Genomic DNA, 19,916 nt, shown 5'->3' with positions numbered 1-19,916 from the left:
AAAAATTATTAAATATAAAATCTTTTTAAAGAAATCCATTTTATATACTGAAAACACATGTAGGAATAATTTGACTGTTTCTAAAGATGTCGACGAAGAGATTAGGTCAGGCATTGAACAAAATAGAGTTGATATTGATACACCATAGAAACTTCATTTTAGCCCTAGTCTTGGCTGGATAATCTTCAGCTGGGAAACGGGCCCAGTGCGCTTGTAAGAGCCATCATATTGCTTTGTTGCTTATCAGGCCGGGTTTCTCCTCTCTCAGCCCTCTGGCTGTCTCTCAATGAAGTGATAAATCCTGGACCTGGTAAAAACGGCTCTTCCTGTTGTCACTAGTGGCCTGGAGCGCAGCGAATGTGCCCGGTGCCTTTAAACCAGGAAGATACAGAGTTCATCTCTCCACGGGAGGTAGACGAATGGGAATGTTAACGGTTGTCTCTCTCTCTTCAGGTATTATAGAGCTGCTTGCGAATGGTGGCAGGTGGGAAACGTTTCATTGGTTGTGCTCCAGTTGCTGAAAGTAGGAAATGTTGCTGTGTGTTGCTTTGTGGCGTTTCAAACCAAAGGGCTGAGTTGTCAAATACGTTAAGTATGAAGAAGAAGGTGTGCGCGCAAACAAGACCAAACAAGAGTAAACAAGAGAGAAAGAGTCAAGGAAAATGTTTCAGCCTTTTTTAGATCTTTTCTATCTTAATTTGCCCTCTCTATCATCACGTTTAAAGAGTCTGATCTCAGCGCGGCCCTCAAGAGCAGCTTGTTTCTATATTTACAGACTACAGCGCTGCAGGGTGAGCGTGTGCGTGTGTGTGCGATAGCTCGCTTTCGTCCTATAGGTGCGTGTGTCCCGACGTCCGCGGGCGTTGACTGGGTCACCTCTCCATTAGGGCGTGTTGTCATGGTGATTAATGGCTGGTTCTATCATCTTTAATGCTGGTGGTAATGACGCGGGGTCCCGTGCCGCCCACAGTAATCGCGTGATGTATGAGCACAGCAGAACCCCGGAGCAGAGGTGAACACTACACACATACACACACACTCACTGATGTTTACTCACAAAATTATAAGTAATGAACTGACTTGTGTGCCATAAGCGATACATTATATTTCATAATACACTAGGAATTAGTATTCCATTTACAATTTAGACATGATTACAACATATGTACCACTAGTGAAAATGCTTCTATTTTGATTCTTCTTCTATTATTATTATTATTTTTTCATTGTTTTATTATTGTTTATTGTTTTTTTTATATTTTATTAATCATTATTATTTATTATTATTATTACAAATTATATTATCAGAATAACAATTTGGATAAAAAGATTAATTGAAATGTTGAAAATTATTTTTAGTTCTGGGTACATTCTCAGCACTCAAGCTACATGAACTCCACATGCATTTCAGCTTCATTTGAAGCAAGTAAATCTGATCGTTTGTAGAAAAGAGTTCTACAGGCTTTGGCTACTTTTCAAGAGTTCTCAGTCACCAATTTTTCTTTATTAGTCAATTAGTGTGTAGTAAATTTAATAGTGAATTAAACTTAATAATAAAATAAATAATTGTTATTTATAATTGTACTTATTTTTTATTTGAATTATAACTTTTTCAAATGTCCTAAATACTAAAAAACTATTTAAAATTAATAATACAAATTAAATATTTATAAATATTTATTAATTAGTATTTTTTTATTTGTAATTGTAATTCATTAAAAAAAAATGTTAAAAAAATATATACAAATTATAATAATAATAAAATAGTAATAATAATACAAATAATAATAAATATTTAATAATAAAGTAAATAACTGTTAATGGTTTTGATTAAAAATGTAATTACAATTAATAATAATAATTAGTAATAAAATTAATAATTATATATTTAATAGAATTAAATAATTATACAATTAATAATTATTATGTATAATTGTACTTATTTTTCATATGAATTATACATTTTTCCAAAATTTCCAAAATTCTAAAAAAATCCAGGTTTAATTTAGATTTTCAATGTGTTCTCAGACTTTTGATCTCCACTGTAGCACAAACAGGTGCCTGCAACGGCAAGATTGTGGGTTTGATTCCTTTGGAATGCAACTGATAAAATGTATATCCTGAGTACAATAAAGGTTGCTTTGGATAAAATTGTCTTCCAAACTCATGAATGTAAACATAGACTGATTACTTGAGTGTTTTCACCTCACATGATCCAGTGTGTGTGTGTTTTGTTGATAAATACATCAGTTTTAATATCCCACTGTATGAAGTCTGTTGCTCGATATGGTCCCTGCAGCTAGCACAGCTGGTTTATGAATTAAATACACTATACTAATGAAAAATTTAGGTAGAATGATTTGTCAGTGTGCTACGCTGATGTTTATGTATGTAAACTACATATTTCATCCAGTTATTGGCATGTCATCAATCTCTAGTCCCTTCTATCTATTGCTATCGCTCTATCCATCTTGTTTTTTTTTTTAAAGCATATGTCACAGTAGGGAAAAATAAACATTAACTATGAAGGTCTTTACACACACGCACACACACACACACACACACACACACATACTTGTTCATCAGTGCTTTAAATGCCACTTTAAGGGTGGAACAGGAAGTGATGAGTTATTTTCTGTATTAAATGACAGGAAATGCTCCTATTCTTTCGCAGATTGTGATTGTTGGGTGTAAGTGAAGAACATTTATAGGCCGTGTCACTGTTCTGTTCTAGAATGTCCCATTCTAATTAGGGATGTTCTATAGGTGACTTTTCCCAGGACAATACTACCCATTTAGCGCAATGACGTCATAATTGCTAGTTTGTGTCCATACTGATGTTATCATCTCAAATGAAGGTGGAGTACTTTTTTTGTTTAGAAGGATCCACAGATCGAGATTACAGGAAATCCTGGGTTTCTCACGGTCTTCGCACAAGATTCTGATTCACGTATGTATACCATTCGTTTTCGCCCTAGTGGTTGATACATTTTCTTATCCTAATCGAATCAATTAATTCTAAGCAAATGAAAGCAGAGGGAAGTTCTGCGAAAACCTCACCGCTAACTCACGCCACACCACACCATATTCTTTATCTGCAATCTAATACTCAAACCACGGCCATTTTTAAGAAACAGACCACATTCTGCGCTTCACTTCGGTATATTTTTCTTGAGGGACGTTTACCTTTCAGAAATATATATGTTTATAGACCAAACGAAATCCCCCGTACTGCTTTTGAGTGTCCTGTCCCGTAGCGTTTTTTCTTTAACTGGCAGGATGAAGCCGATCAGTTGGAGACGCAGGAAGGGAGGGATGGCAGAGGAGAGATTGAGTTACCTTTAAAAGCTCAGGGTTTGAAGACTGCGGCCAACTAGCTTTCACTCTCTCTGTGGGCAGGGGTAATTTTAAATTGTACGGCTCGGATGATCGTTATGGCCTCTCGTGCTTAGCGGATCCACAGGCGTACAGTGGAGGCCTTAACCAGGTCCTCAGCTGTCATTTTAAAGCATGCAGATGTGTGTGTGTGTGTGTGTGTGTGTGTGGGTGTGAACCAGGTCCTCAGCTGTCATTTTAAAGCATGCAGATGTGTGTGTGTGTGTGTGTGTGTGTGTGTGTGTGTGTGTGTGTGTGTGTGCGCGCACGTGCGTGTGTGCGCGTGCAGCGCCACAAAGAAAAATATTGTAAATGGCACAAGACGACATCTGGAAAGACTTAGTGCTCTCAGATCACCTGTGATTCAGAGTCAGGAGTAATATCTGTATAAAGCTGGAGATACCTACGTTTGGTTGTATCTTCATTGTGGAGAAATATGATTTTAGACAGTGTCTAGACCACTAATGTGTCTATTTTTTATTTTAATACCTTGATGATATTATTATTATAACAATTTGCGTGAAAAGTTGTAGTATGTGAGGTTTCCTTGCATTCAAACTAATGCTGCCTTAGCATTCACTTCTTGCCTTTGCTGTAAATCATAGGAACAGAAGGAAAGATTAACTGTTAATGATTACAGCAAATCTTTAATCTGTCTCCTTTCTTTCTTTTATAAACTACATTGAAATAAAATCCATCCAGTATTGAAGTTAAGATGAGAAATTGACCCATTTACTCTCATAATGCATGTTCCTGGTCTTACTGTGCACAATTTATTGGTGTGTGAAATTCAAAGAAAATGAATACTTTTATTCAGCAAGCATGCATTAAATTGATTTAAAAAATGACAGTAAAGACTGTCAAAAATGTTTGAACTTTCTATTCATCAAAGAATCCTGAACAAAATAGTTTCTACACCAGTATTAATCAAAACTGTTTTCAAAATGTATTATAATAAGTGAAAAAAAAAAAGTAATGACTGCTAAAAATGTAGCTTTGCATCACAGGAATAAATTACATTTTATAATATACTTAAATAGAAAAAGTTATTTTAAATAGTAATAATATTTCAGAATATTACCGTTTTTACTGTATTTTTGATCAAGTAAATGCAGCCTTTGTGAGCATAAGAGACTTCTTTCAAAACAAATAAAAAAATCTTACCGACCCCAGACTTTTGAACGGTATTGTATAATATGAATATGAAATTGTTTACCTCCATAAAATCAAATCCTGCCCTAAGTTTTTGTTCTTGTTGGATATCTAAAAATGCATTACATTATGGAGGTAAAATGGCCAGTAAATGCTTTTAATGTTAACTTTCACCTTTTCACCTAATGTTACATTTGTTAGGAAGATTTTTTTATTGTATATTTATCAATCACTATTTGTCAGAAAATCTCTAGATTTCTCAGACCTCTAGCCTTTATTTATTATCTTTAATACCTTCAAAATATACTGTCAGTGGAAACTACAACTCACTAGTGAATAGAAGAGTTGGAGATGCTCATTAATGAGACAGGGCTGAAGTGGAGTTGTGAACGGGAGGACCGTGACTCTGAAGGCACCGTGTAGCGTAGAGCCCCTCTGAGCGCTAGGAATGTGAGGAGACAGGAAGATGTGCAGGAGCGCCGGCCCAGCCCTCATTAGCACTCACCACTACCTGTCACAACACGTTAGCCACAGCGTGTTATCACCATGTGATATTTCAGTTTTTCTTTTTTAATAAATCTGCAAAAATGTCAACGATTCTGTGTTTTTCTGTCAATATGGGGTGCTGTGTGTACATTAATGAGGAAAAAAAATTAACTTAAATGATTTTAGCAAATGGCTGCAATATAACAAAGAGTGAAAAATTTAAGGGGGTCTGAATACTTTCCGTACCCACTGTATTTCACTCCCAGAAGGGATGGTATTTACGGACAGACAATATGAAGACTTCCCTCATCAGCCACGCGCTGGTTTTCCTCTCTGAGTTGAGCAAGAGGTCACAGGTCACCAGACAACATCCTCCCTGTGTTCAGCTCATAATTAACCTAAGCAGATACAGTATCCGCTGTTTTCACGCCGAATCCTCTTCACCGGGGTAGACTAGAAAAATGGGGAAAAGGAAACATAAAAGTATTGGGAGCAGCACAGTGAGTCCAAGGATCGGTCAGCTCTTCCCGCTGGAGATCCCCCCCCATATCCAAACAATCCGAAACGGGCCTCAGGAGGAGGATGACAGGGCGTAACTGGCAAGGCCACGAAGATGATTATCACCCCAGACACCTTCTTATCCAGGCTGTATTAAGTGTTATCACAGACACAAACCACTTTCCCCTTCCCTGTGTTTGTTTAACTGCTCTAGTGGTCAAATATTTTTTTATGGTGCTATGTATATTTACTCGTATCTGCAGAGGTCGCATATATGGGCTGACTGTGGTCAGGAAGTGTGGATTTTCCTAAACAAATAAAAAGAAGTATTTTTAAATAGTGCTGCAAATGTACTGGTACAATATCTGAAAACGTATTAGCCTATGTTTGTGACTGGCAAAAGATAATTAGTCTTAGTGGTAAATATTTAGCTTTAGCTTAGGTAATAGACCTCAAATATTCTGGAAGTATTTTTCCCATTTTCTTCATTTACATCCAATTACAATAAATGGGAAAATACTTACAGATATTATTCACTGTTTCCTAAGTAAAGAATTTTGTGATACCGATGTTGTTTTTCTTGTTTATTACTGTAAAGCTGTTTTTAAGCAATCTGTACTGTATAAAACGCTATATAAATAAAATTGTCTACCCTTTAAAGTTACTGCTCTCATAAAAGTAATTTTAGAAGTTTAAAGAATTTTAACCTAATGTTAATGTCCACAAACATATATTTTGGTCAAATAAATATATTGAGTGACAAAAAATGTGATCCCTTTATGCTGCATGCCTGTCTGTTTGACACGCATGTGCGCTGGCTCTCGTTCAGTGAGGTCTATGAAGCGTAGACTTCAGGACTCGCCTTTATGCAAAAAGGAAGTACTCATATGGACTTCAGACATTTACAGATAAGGATATAACTGTGTACAGTTATGCGCTGGGGAAAACATGTCTCAAACATATTTGTATGAAGCGCTTAATATACGGCATTGTCTTATTTATTAACAGCTTCGGTTGTATGTACACCTTTCCCACAGCTTTTTAATCTGAGACCTCCACTATTTGTGTTTTGTCCATATAAATAAGCATCTCAGTCAATTCCATAAATTACGTCAATGGCAATGGTTTTCTGCGCACATTGCACAGACCCGACTAATCGATAATTACATTTGTTGTATAAGTTTCACTTTCAATTACTGTCAAGTGTTTTTAGTTGTTACAAACATAAAAATGCTTTTTTTATTGTGAAAGTTAATGTAATTTTAACTTGACTGTTGGACTCTATTGTCAGTTTTTGAAATGTAAGACCACATTTATTTCAGTGTGCATATAATGACATGCAAAGAATAAGACCATTGGGATTTATGAATGTGAGGTCTTAAAGCTGAAGTTGTAATACAGTTTCTTTGCCAATACAGGCACTAGACATAATTGCTAAAATAAATACTTATTTTGTCCCTCATTTTCCTTAGGTTGAGTCAGTACTTTATTGGCCACTAAAATAAACATATTGAAATTCAGTTTGGTGCAATTAGAGGAGCAGAAATTGCACATTGCAGCTTTAAATAGCTACTAAATTCTCACAAAGTGAAATGTTTCTGTCTTTTTTCTTGATTAGGAGATGGAGAGGACTTTTCTCTTTTCGCCTCTGATGATCTGAAAGAAGTTGGCGGAGTGTCTGATGCAGATCCAGTCCCATTGGCCGCTGCAAATGACCTTCCATCCCCTGGTCTATCAGGTGATGCGGTCTCCCCAGTCGACTCCTCCCCTTTCCACCCATCATTCACCACTTCAGTGTACCTGGTTGGGAATGGGGTCGAATCGGTGCCCCCAGACTTTGAGGTCCGCAAGTCGGCCGTTACCAGAGGGACCCTGGGCGTCTGGAGCCAGAGGAGACTGGAGGTGGGAGAACGTCTCGGGCCCTATGAGAGAACATCAAGACACAGCCCAGATAATGCCACCCAGCCATGGGAGGTAGGATCAAACGATGATTTTGAGATGTGTTCTCCTACAGTGTGATAACAGCCTTGTTCAGATATGAAAATCCCCACACGGTTGGAGACAAAGCACAGGAGATAACATGGGCTCATGGGCCGCTGTTACGACTGAGGGTTTCACTGTCATCAGTAGCGAGGCTGCGTGATTAACCCTGGCCTTCATCTTTTATGGTGAAGCACCTCTACTCCGCTCTGTGATCTCACACTAACCCCAGTTTGCAGTTGCCGTAATCCCATTAGTCACAATTACTAGACAGGCTATTGGTCAATGTTATGCCAATTACATACTATAAATGTCCTTGAAGTTCTTTTTAATGCCACTTACATCTCAAAATATGGACAGAAGATTTCACATGCTTATTCATCGCACCAAACCAGGGCTGTGTGCCATTCTGGAGTGATTTGAGAATGGCTTTTCAATTGCAGTTCAGTTCCTGAGTTTGAATTAAGGTAGCAAACAGGAACCAGCATTGCAATTTGAATTTGAGTGCAAGAAAGTAGAATGAAAATAAATTGAAATTGTAAAACAATGTATTTTTTAACTAGAAAATATCATTTGAAAAATGTTTTTGCAAGTTTTGTAAAAATGTTGAAAAAGTCAAAAGTTAAAAGTTTCATAGCCCTAGATAGATAGATAGATAGATAGATAGATAGATAGAAGCCCTAGATAGATAGATAGATAGATAGATAGATAGATAGATAGATAGTAGGGGTTGCACCGACTAATCGACTTCAATGCTCTGCCATGACCTGCCATGACGCTTTAAGCTTAACGTCGACTAGTCGCTGGTCTTATAGAGGGCGCAACAGGATAAGAAATCTTTGAAGGACTGCCACATTTATGCTCGTTTCCAAACAGTTAAAATGACAAATAAATGCATACTCTGAAAGCGCTCCACAAGACATGTGAGATTATATTACTGGATGCTCAAAATTGAACGGGAGAATGCACGTTTTAAACCGCTTATTGTAGAGGTAAATTAATTTCCATTCTAATCTAATGTGCTGCTGCACTGTAACGCACACACATTACAGACAGTAGCTTGTACATCACGAGCAGATCGCGCACACACAAAATCATTCAGCGCGGAAATGTATTGTCAACACTGTGATTTCTCAATAAAATAGCTTTGAAACTGAAAAGTTCAAGCATATATTTCTTAATAACTTAATAACTTTCTTAATCTGTATCTGATTTAGAATGAGCAAAAATCTGTGAGAAATAAAATGACCCAAAGACAAAAGAACTGATAAAAAAGCTGTTATAGGAGCAACAGCCATGTGGGCAGCGCTGTGTTCATAGCCCTAGATAGATAGATAGATAGATAGATAGATAGATAGATAGATAGTAGGGGTTGCACCGACTAATCGACTTCAATGCTCTGCCATGACCTGCCATGACGCTTTAAGCTTAACGTCGACTAGTCGCTGGTCTTATAGAGGGCGCAACAGGATAAGAAATCTTTGAAGGACTGCCACATTTATGCTCGTTTCCAAACAGTTAAAATGACAAATAAATGCATACTCTGAAAGCGCTCCACAAGACATGTGAGATTATATTACTGGATGCTCAAAATTGAACGGGAGAATGCACGTTTTAAACCGCTTATTGTAGAGGTAAATTAATTTCCATTCTAATCTAATGTGCTGCTGCACTGTAACGCACACACATTACAGACAGTAGCTTGTACATCACGAGCAGATCGCGCACACACAAAATCATTCAGCGCGGAAATGTATTGTCAACACTGTGATTTCTCAATAAAATAGCTTTGAAACTGAAAAGTTCAAGCATATATTTCTTAAAGGTGCAATAGGTGATTGTCTTCAGAAACATTTTTTGTTATGCTGGTTGAAAGTCTCTTCACATCACGATAGCAATCATTAAGTTAAGTGGTCTTAATGTATTTATCTGTATTTATATATTCTGTGGAAGGCGTAGGACCAAGCAATGTTCATCCAATCAAAACCCTTGGTCCGAGTGTTTTAATTGGCTTTCCTACCTGGCTGTCAACGTATGTATTAGCATACCTCTGCGCACCCTGTTCGCGCATGACAGGATACGTCATCAGCGCGTTCACGCACGCTGTGCAGACAGAGCGAGAATGACAGACAAACATCAACAACCCGATCTTCCTTCCTGGTATTGTAGTTTTCTCACTGGTGAATGACACATGATGTAGTCCAGCGGTTCCCAATTCCTGTCCTCGCACCCCCCAGCTCTGCATATTTTGCATGTCTCGCTTAGTTAGCACACCCGATTCAGATAACCAGCTCGTTAGAAGTAAGCTATGTGCATGAGCTGTGTTCCGATCGATATGATCCCTACACAGTGTTCTTTGCTCCCTACTCCCTGAGCAGGGGAAATCCGTTGAAGTTTACTTCACTTCAGAACATTCATTCACGGATTTGCGCTGCGCATCGTCTTCACACACATCACACTCACACACACACATATTCACATCCAGTGCGAGGACTGGAATTGGGAACCGCTGATGTAGCCTATTGTAGTAATGTTGTCTCTGGTATTCTGGTCTGTGAGCGTATATGCGTTCAGGGGCGTGGCTTTGGACAGCGATTGCAGGGAGTGGTGGGACGTTCGCTTTCAGTGCTATCAGGCAAAAGTTAGCATTTTCCAAGATCTCCTACTGCACCTTTAATAACTAAATCCCACAGCTTCACTACTAGTAGAGAGACGCTGCCAGGTAGAATTAATTCACACACGCAATCGCTCTCACTAATGCATTCATATGAATGTAATCTTTACTGTGCTACTTTATCTGTATCTGATTTAGAACGAGCAGAAATCTGTGAGAAACATAACGACTCAAAGACAAAAAAACTGTTAAAAATTAGCTGTTAAAGGAGCAATAGCCATGTGGGCAGTGCTGTGGCATATGCCATAGCTGTGCACAAGGTGTTTGTCACAGCTCCAGACTTATTTGTTCATTAATAACATCATCAGCGACTAGACGACTTCGACTCGACTTTAATCACATAAAAGTCGACTTTAAAAAATCTGAAGTCGTTCAACCTCTAATAGATAGATAGATAGATAGATAGATAGATAACTTCCTGTGAGGTGTTGCCAATTCAACTGAAATTCAAAATCATTGATTTGAAAGGAATTTAATTGAAAGGAAGCCATTTCTTCAGTCCTGATTTTGCACAACCCTGATCTGTATGCAAACGTGTGGATAAACAATCCTGTCAGCTGTTGTTTACCGCAGTCTCGTAATTGTCTGTATGTATCGCTTTAGTCTTTTTTTGACACTATGACCTCACTGACAGATTAGAGTGGTCAATTCTCCTTCTGTGATGTCATCATAGTGGGAGGGTTTAGACTTTCCAAACTCAATTAAAGCCTGAGGCTCATAAATCCTGCTTTTAGCCAGGTTAGACTGTTGCTCTGAGTTGCCCCTCCTTGTGACCGCCCTGTCTATCAGATATCAGTCAGTCTACTCTCTCAGTCGAAACCGGGTCACAGGACAAGGTCAGAGGTCGAGTGTTGTCTTGGTCAGGGTCATTTTAGGCTAATTTCGCCAGACCGGAGAGGTCACAGGAGGGGTATCAAGCTAATTGAAAGTTTAAATAGACTCATCCTGCTCTGATAAAAAAACTCCAATCCTCATTCTTGAAGACTGACCATTTAATATTAAAGCAATTGTTTGTGATATCTGCAAAGTAGTGGCTGTAAACACACCTTGCAGTAGTTTTAAGCAATAGTTTGAGCATTGCTAAATCAGAATTACTTGTACACACTTTAGTACCCTTTGAATTATATTTGTTCAGCTTTTATGATGTTTATTTAGATTAATTCTGGTTTTCTCCAGTCAGATTTTCGTCCTGTTTGTATGGCGATGATTTAAATGTTAACAACCAGTTCCAGGCTGTTTTTTAGAGATGTTTTTGTCAGGACGTGGCATTATGGTTTAAGTTTGGTTGGCGTATGTAATTATGATTAACTTTGACTAAATGCTGTTGAAAGGTTTTGAATTTGTTCTTGTGACGTTTCTTGTTGGAAAACACAACAGTTAAACTTGCATTTTAATCTTCTTTTTTTTCACTCCGTAAGTTGTCTTTTCCCTCCTCAGCATGGCAGCATGGCAGCATGGCAGAAATCTTACATGTGCAAACATTAGGTTTTAATATGATTGAAAAGGTAGGTCCTTTTCAATCTTGAAAAGGTCTCCCAATGGTAGATTTACAGTCTCTTGAGCAAGCACTCTCTTTCTCGCTGTCTTTCTTTCTTGTTCATTCTCTATGGAAGGAAACGATGGAGAAGAAAAGGTTTCATGAATATTAATCCATCAGTAATTTATTGCACGCTTGAATAATATGTATTTAAGAAACTGAGAAGCCACAGAGAGAACGAGATGGGGGACGGATGACAGCGTGGCGCGGCAGTGATGTATCACTATGTTTAATTAGCTGCCTGACAGCGGCCCATAACTCTCTCCATTAAGTAAATAAGTTGTAAAGAATTTATGATGAAGTGGCGCATTATTCAGAGGGGATATTCAATGATGACATGGACACATTAAATATGGTAAATGGCATTAAGCGTATCTCCCTGCCTTTCCCTCTCGTTCTCCTCTGCATCCCTCCCTCCGTCCCGCCGTGTGAGAAGCCGTCAATATGCCAATATGCTAGAGACTGTAAAAATAAAATTGATTTGGTAAATGCGAGTTAAGATAGATCTGTTTGCTTTCATCATCAGTTCTGCCGTGTGGAAAAGTGATGTCACTGGCTGGGGTACAATAAAGACCGAACCATCTGGAGGCTTTGATGAAGTGTGTGTGTGTGTGCAGTTTATCTTTTGGTGCGATGAATGAAGCTGAAGTATTATACGCTGTAGAATCTACATTTGCTATTGTATTTCTGATGTTATCTATTTTATCAGTGAAGAAATTCATAAAGTCATTACTATTAAACTGTGTGAAACTGACTCTTTGTGAGCCTGAAAGTTTGTTTGTGTGAGTTGTGCGAGTTTGTGTGCAAGTTTTTGATTGTTGTTTTGTTTGCTTGTGCAAAGGTTATTGCTTGTGCGATTGTATACAATTGTATTTGTGATTGTGTACAGGTTTTGATTGTTTGTGTGAATTGTGCAAAGGTCTTCACTTGTGTGATTGTGCACAACTGTTTATTTGATTGTGTACAGCTCTTTGTTTAGTTTGTTTGTACATAAGTGCTTGTGTAATTGTGTACAGGTTTTTGATTAGTTTGTGTGATTGTGCACACCTGTTTGTGTGATTGTGTACAGGTGTTTGTTTGTTTGTTTGTGTGAACTGTGTAAAGGTCTTTGCTTGTGTGATTGTGCACAACTGTTTATTTGGTTGTGTACAGCTCTTTGTTTAGTTTGTTTGTGCACAAGTGCTTGTGTGATTGTGTACATGTTTTTGATTAGTTTGTGTGGTTGTGTACAGGTGTTTGATTGTTTGTGTGAACTGTGTAAAGGTCTTTGCTTGTGTGATTGTGCACAAGTGTTTGTGATTATTTACTGGTCTTTGATTAGTCTGTGCACAAGTGTTTGTGTGATTGTGTACAGGTGTTTGATTGGTAGTTTGTGTGATTGTGTACAGGTGTTTGATTGTTAGTTTGTGTGATTGTGTACAGGTGTTTGATTGTTTGTGTGAACTGTTTGTGTACAGGTTTTGATTGTTTGTGTGAATTGTGCAAAGGTCTTCACTTGTGTGATTGTGCACAACTGTTTATTTGATTGTGTACAGCTCTTTGTTTAGTTTGTATGTACATAAGTGCTTGTGTAATTGTGTACAGGTTTTTGATTAGTTTGTGTGATTGTGCACACCTGTTTGTGTGATTGTGTACAGGTGTTTGATTGTTTGTTTGTGTGAACTGTGTAAAGGTCTTTGCTTGTGTGATTGTGCACAAGTGTTTATGTGATTATTTACAGGTGTTTCATTAGTGTGAAATTGAAACACTTTGTGTGACTGTGAATCTCTTTGCTTTTTTCATCGTGCACAAGTGTTTGTGTGATCGTGCACAAGTGTTTGTTAGTTATTTTGTGCAGAAGTCTGTTTGATCATGCACAGGTGTTTGTTGGTGTGATTGTGTTCATATGTGTGATTGTTTCGTGTCTGTTTGCAGCTGGAAGTATGTGTCTGTGATGTGTTTGTCTGGTGTCTGTGTATGCATGTGGGTTTTGTCTCTGATTGTGTGAAAATTGTGTGTCTGGGACAACTTTGTTTGCGCACAGCTGTGTGTGACAGTGTGGATGATATGTGTGCGCCCTAAGTGCAAGTGTCTGCGTTTTTTACATTCTCAAACCAGAGTGTGTATGTGAGACTGTGTGTATTAGAAGGTCCATAACTGACTATGAGGGAGGTTTGTCACTGAAGAGGTCAGAAGCTCTCTGAACCGCCATCATAAATTCAAACCTTTACTTGTCATGTATGTGTGTGTGTTTGAGTAATGAAAGCTGTTGAGTTACGAGTTGAGATGACTTCAGTAAATAAAACAACCACCTGCCTCACCAACACACACATACACAATGCAGATAGATTTTGCGTTGAAGTTTTGAAGCGTCCTGATTTTCTAGGACAGGTCAGTGTGTGTGTTGACCCTGCAAAGGTGTGTGTAAGCTTATGCTGTGTTTGTGTGTATGCATATAAGTGTATATATATATATATATATATATTAGGGCTGCACTAAGCTTATGTTGTGTTTGTGTGTATACGTATAAGTGTATATATGTGTGTGTGTGTGTGGCAGTGAGGGAGGTGTCCAGGAGCTTTTGTGCACCTTTTGAGTGCAGGCACATAGATGGAGGGGACGTAGGAGATTAGCCCCGTGTGTGTGTGTGTGTGTGTGTGTACGTGGCTGGAGATTAAGAGTGTGTGTGAATAGGGGTGAGGGATTAGGCCTCCTCAGCATGCCTGTACCCACACTCCTCCGTCTTTTCCTCCCGCTATCCTGCTCTCCAACTTCTCTCTCTCTTTCTGTCTGTCTCTTTTGTGCTGGAACCTTCTCTTTCTCTCTCTCTGTCCCTTCTGTCTGTCACTCTCCCGCTCCCGAATGCGCGATCTGTCATTCTTCCTCAGAAATATTTATCCGCTCCTTGTCTTCCCTCATTCTTCCCTTCCAATATATATTCCTCCTCTCTTTTTCAGGGCCCGAAAGGAAGTTTAATCCCTGTCTCAGGGAAACTGACCTCACACACACAAGTCATTCAGAAAGAATTCTAAAACTCATCTCATGTGTTTTTATGAAGCATTATGTTTTAAAGTATTCACTGAGAACGCTTCCACTCCTTCACCCACTCATTCTCAGGAGAATAGAGAGAAAGAGCGAGAAAGAGAAAGGGGCTTCCTGTATTGGGACTCGACCGGCCTACAGTACACAATACTGGCACAGCTTCACTGTCGCTCTGTTTAAAGGCAACATGAAATCAACATGCACTTTGTTTACTTACTGTGCACAAATCGTCAGTGCATGTCTGTAGCAACTCATAATGTAATAACTGCACATAATGTAATAAGTATTACATTATTATTGTAATAAAATGTTCATAATGTAAAAATTTTCTCAAAATGTAATAAAATCTTGAGCTCATAATGTAATAACAATTATTACACTATGAGAGATGTATTACATTATAAACTGACCAAAAATATTGTAATATTGTCATAATTATATAATTACACTTATAATAAAGTATAAGCAGCCCAGTATAAGGGACAGTCAAAATATTGTGCTGTTATTTAGCCTATGTGTATTATATATATGTATTATATATATATATATATATATATATATACCTGTGGTATATTCGTTACATTAATCACAGACAGTACTGATTTTGTGACAAGTGCAGTTTCGCTGAGAGTGACTGTGATGTAAATTAGCTGTTTGTCACAAATATGTTGGGGAAAAAATGCAGCTCAGTAATAATAAAAATATAACAATATGTCACTAATACAGATAAATAATAAGAACATGTAATTAATTTTAATAAAACTATAAAAATAAAATAATTTATTATATATTGAGTTATATTATTATATTACTAATTATTATGTAAATATTTAATCAATTGTTTCAGCTCATCCAGGTATGGCAAACATTTATGGATTCTGGTTGTGATGTTTCAGTTGATGGATTGTGACTAAAGAGTACGGGAATAAAAATGGATTACGAAAATCAACTAGCTTACAAGACGGCAATTTTTGCTTCTCGCTTTCTTTGTTTCTCAGCGGGGTGGGGAAGCTGGGGGTTAAATGCTTGTAGAGTTGGTATACAAATGATGGTGGGACAAAGGCACTTTTTTTTAGCAAGGTAAGGTGTGTGTGTCACAATGCCAGGTGAGGGGGTGTCTCTGAAGGTCGTGACCTCATTAGATGTGTAAGAATGGGGGTGTGTGGGGGGTGTACCTGGTCAAAAGCTCTGTGGGGAGGAGAAGGTGGGGTTTCATTAAAATGAACCCACCTCTTCCTGTCTCTCTCTCTCTCTCTTCAGTCGCTCAACACAAAACAAGATTGACTCCCTACTGCGGGCTCTCCAAAAGACAGTTTAATAAACTCACACACACCCATAGAGAGACAAACATCTCTTCACACACTCATGAGGTTTCCATTACAAATGTGGGAAACATGGGCAAGTGTATTTTGTTGTGGATCAATTAAACTTCGCTATGTTGATATCAGTGAACTTTGCTTGAGGAAATCGAATTTAGTCTTAAACCTGAACGCCCAGCTTTGACCACAGAGTGGCAAAGAAAGATGTTTATCCTGAATTTGTTTTGCTATATATCGCACTGTGCTTTCATTGAAACACAGTTGTACTCGGGATTTCCTTTCCCGTAGTTATTTTCCCAGCAACAGGAACACGTACGTCTCAATCCAACCAAGACAAACAAGTGTTAAAGCAGCCTTCCAGAGGTTTTCATTTGAAATCTGTATACATCACATTGACAAGCTGTCAGTCACTCCTCCTGACGATTGCGTCAGGGTTAAACGTAAAATGTGATCGCCAGTCATTTCTGGGGTAATTTCCTAATTTGCAAAAATAGTTCAAATCTAAGCAGATGTGTACCAGTGACCTGGAAGCTGTTCAGTTTTTTAACAGACATGTTTGAGAAGTCTTGACAGTGTGTTTTGGTCTGCAGGTTGCATTGGAAAGGACTCATGTCTCTCAACGTCATATTTGTAACCGCAGATGAAAGCTGATGGAGAAAGTGCCGTTAATGTGAAGAAACAAGATTTTATTTTTAAACATTCTTGCTTTTTGGTGGATTGTATCGGCCCACACTCAGTTTCACTCTCTATTCTGTCTTTACAGTTGTCTCTCAGTCTCTACTTTTCTGTCTCTCTCACCCATATTTTTTTTTACCCTACTATATCTTAAAGTAGACTTTATTGGTGAAATAAGGCATTATTCTGACCGTTTATTTTTCTAATGGAGACCATATATTCCATTGAAAAAAATCTGCATTTATAATAACAAGCAAAGCTTCTTGAGCACCAAATCAGTCAGCATATTAGAATGATTTCTGAAGAATCACATGACACTGACCATCACAGAAATAAACGGCATTTTAAAATACATTAAAATAGAAAACATTTGTGTTATTTGCATATAGTTATTTCAGGTCTGTGGATTGGACATGTGGATTGGTTTTCTTTGGCTCTATGCAGATATCTAGTTTGGTTTGTAGTCTGTTGTTTTAATATTCTGTTTTAAATCGTTTTCTCAGGACTCTCCTCTCGCTTTCTCTCTCTCTCTCTCTCTCTCTCTCTGCTCATTCTGTTCCTCTCTCGTGCAGACTGATACTGTTTATAAAGCACCTGAATGAGAGGAAAGTGTGTGTGTGTTTAATTGTGTGTATCAAGGGAGTTATGTTTGCTGCTAAAGAGAAGTGTGTGTGTGTGTGTGTGTGTGAGGAGAGTGTGATTGGAGCTGACACAAGCTGTATTATCATGTGTTTCACGTTAGCCAACTCTAAACTTCTGTGTGGGGTAGTCAGTTCATACATGCCACTCAACCCTAACACACACACACACACTTACCTCCTCAACTAAGAATAGAGCTCAGCAAAACAGATAGAGTTACTCAGTCCAGAGGATGGAGGGAGGTGGAGGGGCAGAAAGTGAGCGAAAATGAGAGTTAGCCAGGACTAAACAAGAAATTAAAATAATAGTTTCTTCATAGCACCTTCGTGTTGTTCCAAAACCTATATGACTCTCTTGAACACAAAAGGAAACATAAATAATGTACTGGTTATTTTTCCATGCAATTACAATGAATGTGAACTATGTCCTTTCTGAAATCATATGATAACTTTGTATGGGAAACAGTCGTAATTTAAAAGAAACAATGCCAAATATTTTAGTTGCTATGTACTGAGCACTTGATAGAGTCATTGAACGAATGAGCTAAATTTGTGAATGAGTAGAAAACAAGGGAAAATAAACCATGAGAGATGCTATGTACTGAGCACTTGATAGAGTCATTGAACGAATGAGCTAAATTTGTGAATGAATCGTTTAGACTAATATTCTAAATGATTATGTATTATTCAGACTCTTAACAAAGACAAATTGATTCATTAAAATAATTCAGCCAAAAAGAATGATTTGTTTATGATTCGGAGGTCACGCACCAAGGAGAAATTTTAAGTAAATAATAGAACACTTGTATTCCATTTTATTTTATTTTTTAAACTAAAAAACTGAGTAGAAAACAAGGGAAAATAAACCATGAGAGAAAGACGAAGGAAACATGAAAGTGAAAGTAAGACACACTGACAGAGAGGAAACTGGACTAAGAATTAGTGAAGAAAAAAGAGAGTGAGGGAGTAATCAGATTTTCTGGGTGGCAGCAGGTAGTCGGAGTAGGACTTTGTCCCTGGCCATCCTCTCGGATAACGGGTTAACATACGCACACACACCCTCGCCAGTCCTTTTGGTTGGCTGTGTCACCCCTGATCCATCACGCGGGATTTTTCCCGGTCCGTGTGTCAGTAATGTTAGGACAGAGATCTGCTCTAATTGTTGTGGCTGGTCAAGACGATTTACCATCTCAGGCAAACCACAGGAACGGTCTCTCCATCGGTTACCCCGGCAGATTATAACCCTGACATCCTGCCATCCACAACATTCAAAACAAACCCCCTAGAGAGACAGGGAGAAAGAAAGAGAGAGTGAGATGTTTTTGTGTGTGAGTGAGAGAGAGAGACTTCCAGGGTTTCTTCTTAAATCGAGCGAGAACACATCCATCTTCCCTCGTCTTCGGATTGTCCAGACTCTCTTTCTCTTCAGTGGCAGCTCCCTTCTTTCCTTCTCTTACTTTTCTTTATGACAGCCATTGTAACCTCTTTAGAGTGTTGGGGGGAAGCAGTGCCATTGGCCGTCGCTCCTGAGCCCGGTTTGATTGACAGCAGGAGTCCGGCCAACTGCCACCCAGGACACCCAGCCATAAATCATCAGCTATGGAGCGCGCCCACTTCCTGAAATGCTACCGCTGCCACAGTATATATATATATATATATATATATATATAATTTATAATAAATATTTATATACCATAATTCATTGAATACATTTAAGTGTGTGTATATATATATGTGTAAATATATAAATAAATTAATATTTAATTAATTAATACACACACATACACACACACACACACACACCAAAAAGAGGTTGAGTGAGAGAGAGAGACTTCCAGGGTTTCTTCTTAAATCGAGCGAGAACACATCCATCTTCCCTCGTCTTCGGATTGTCCAGACTCTCTTTCTCTTCAGTGGCAGCTCCCTTCTTTCCTTCTCTTACTTTTCTTTATGACAGCCATTGTAACCTCTTTAGAGTGTTGGGGGGAAGCAGTGCCATTGGCCGTCGCTCCTGAGCCCGGTTTGATTGACAGCAGGAGTCCGGCCAACTGCCACCCAGGACACCCAGCCATAAATCATCAGCTATGGAGCGCGCCCACTTCCTGAAATGCTACCGCTGCCTGCAGGGGACAAAAAGCCCTTTGTGGGGGATTTTATTTGGGGAGGAAGGTTTAGGAGATCTCGGGACAGTTTGCCAGGGCCAACCACGCTGCCTGTCTCCATGAAAATTTGAGCCAAAAGTGGAGAGAGAGATTGTGCTCATTGGCCACTCTTTGCACTCTACTGACACCAGAAGCTCTTCCAGGTGGCCCCTCTCCACGTCTGTGAACCCCCAGAACGAGAACAGAAAGAAAGTTCAATCAGACCGCTTTCTTTCACTGTAACACTGGGAAAACAGGCATTTTTTTTATCATGGAAAACAGGATTTAGACAAAAAAAAAAATGTACTACAGTATGTCAAAGTACTTTTACAGTGCAACATTTCCTCTCCAGACCTTTTCTGTCCTGCTCCGTCATTTTGAGACAGAAACACTTTTGAGTTGTAGGCAAAAGGAAAGTCT

This window comes from Sinocyclocheilus anshuiensis, unplaced genomic scaffold, assembly GCF_001515605.1.
Source record: "Sinocyclocheilus anshuiensis isolate Anshui unplaced genomic scaffold, SAMN03320099.WGS_v1.1 scaffold1170, whole genome shotgun sequence".
Lineage (NCBI taxonomy): Eukaryota > Metazoa > Chordata > Actinopteri > Cypriniformes > Cyprinidae > Sinocyclocheilus > Sinocyclocheilus anshuiensis.
The sequence above is the reverse complement of the archived record's forward strand: the minus strand, read 5'-3'. Positions refer to the sequence as shown.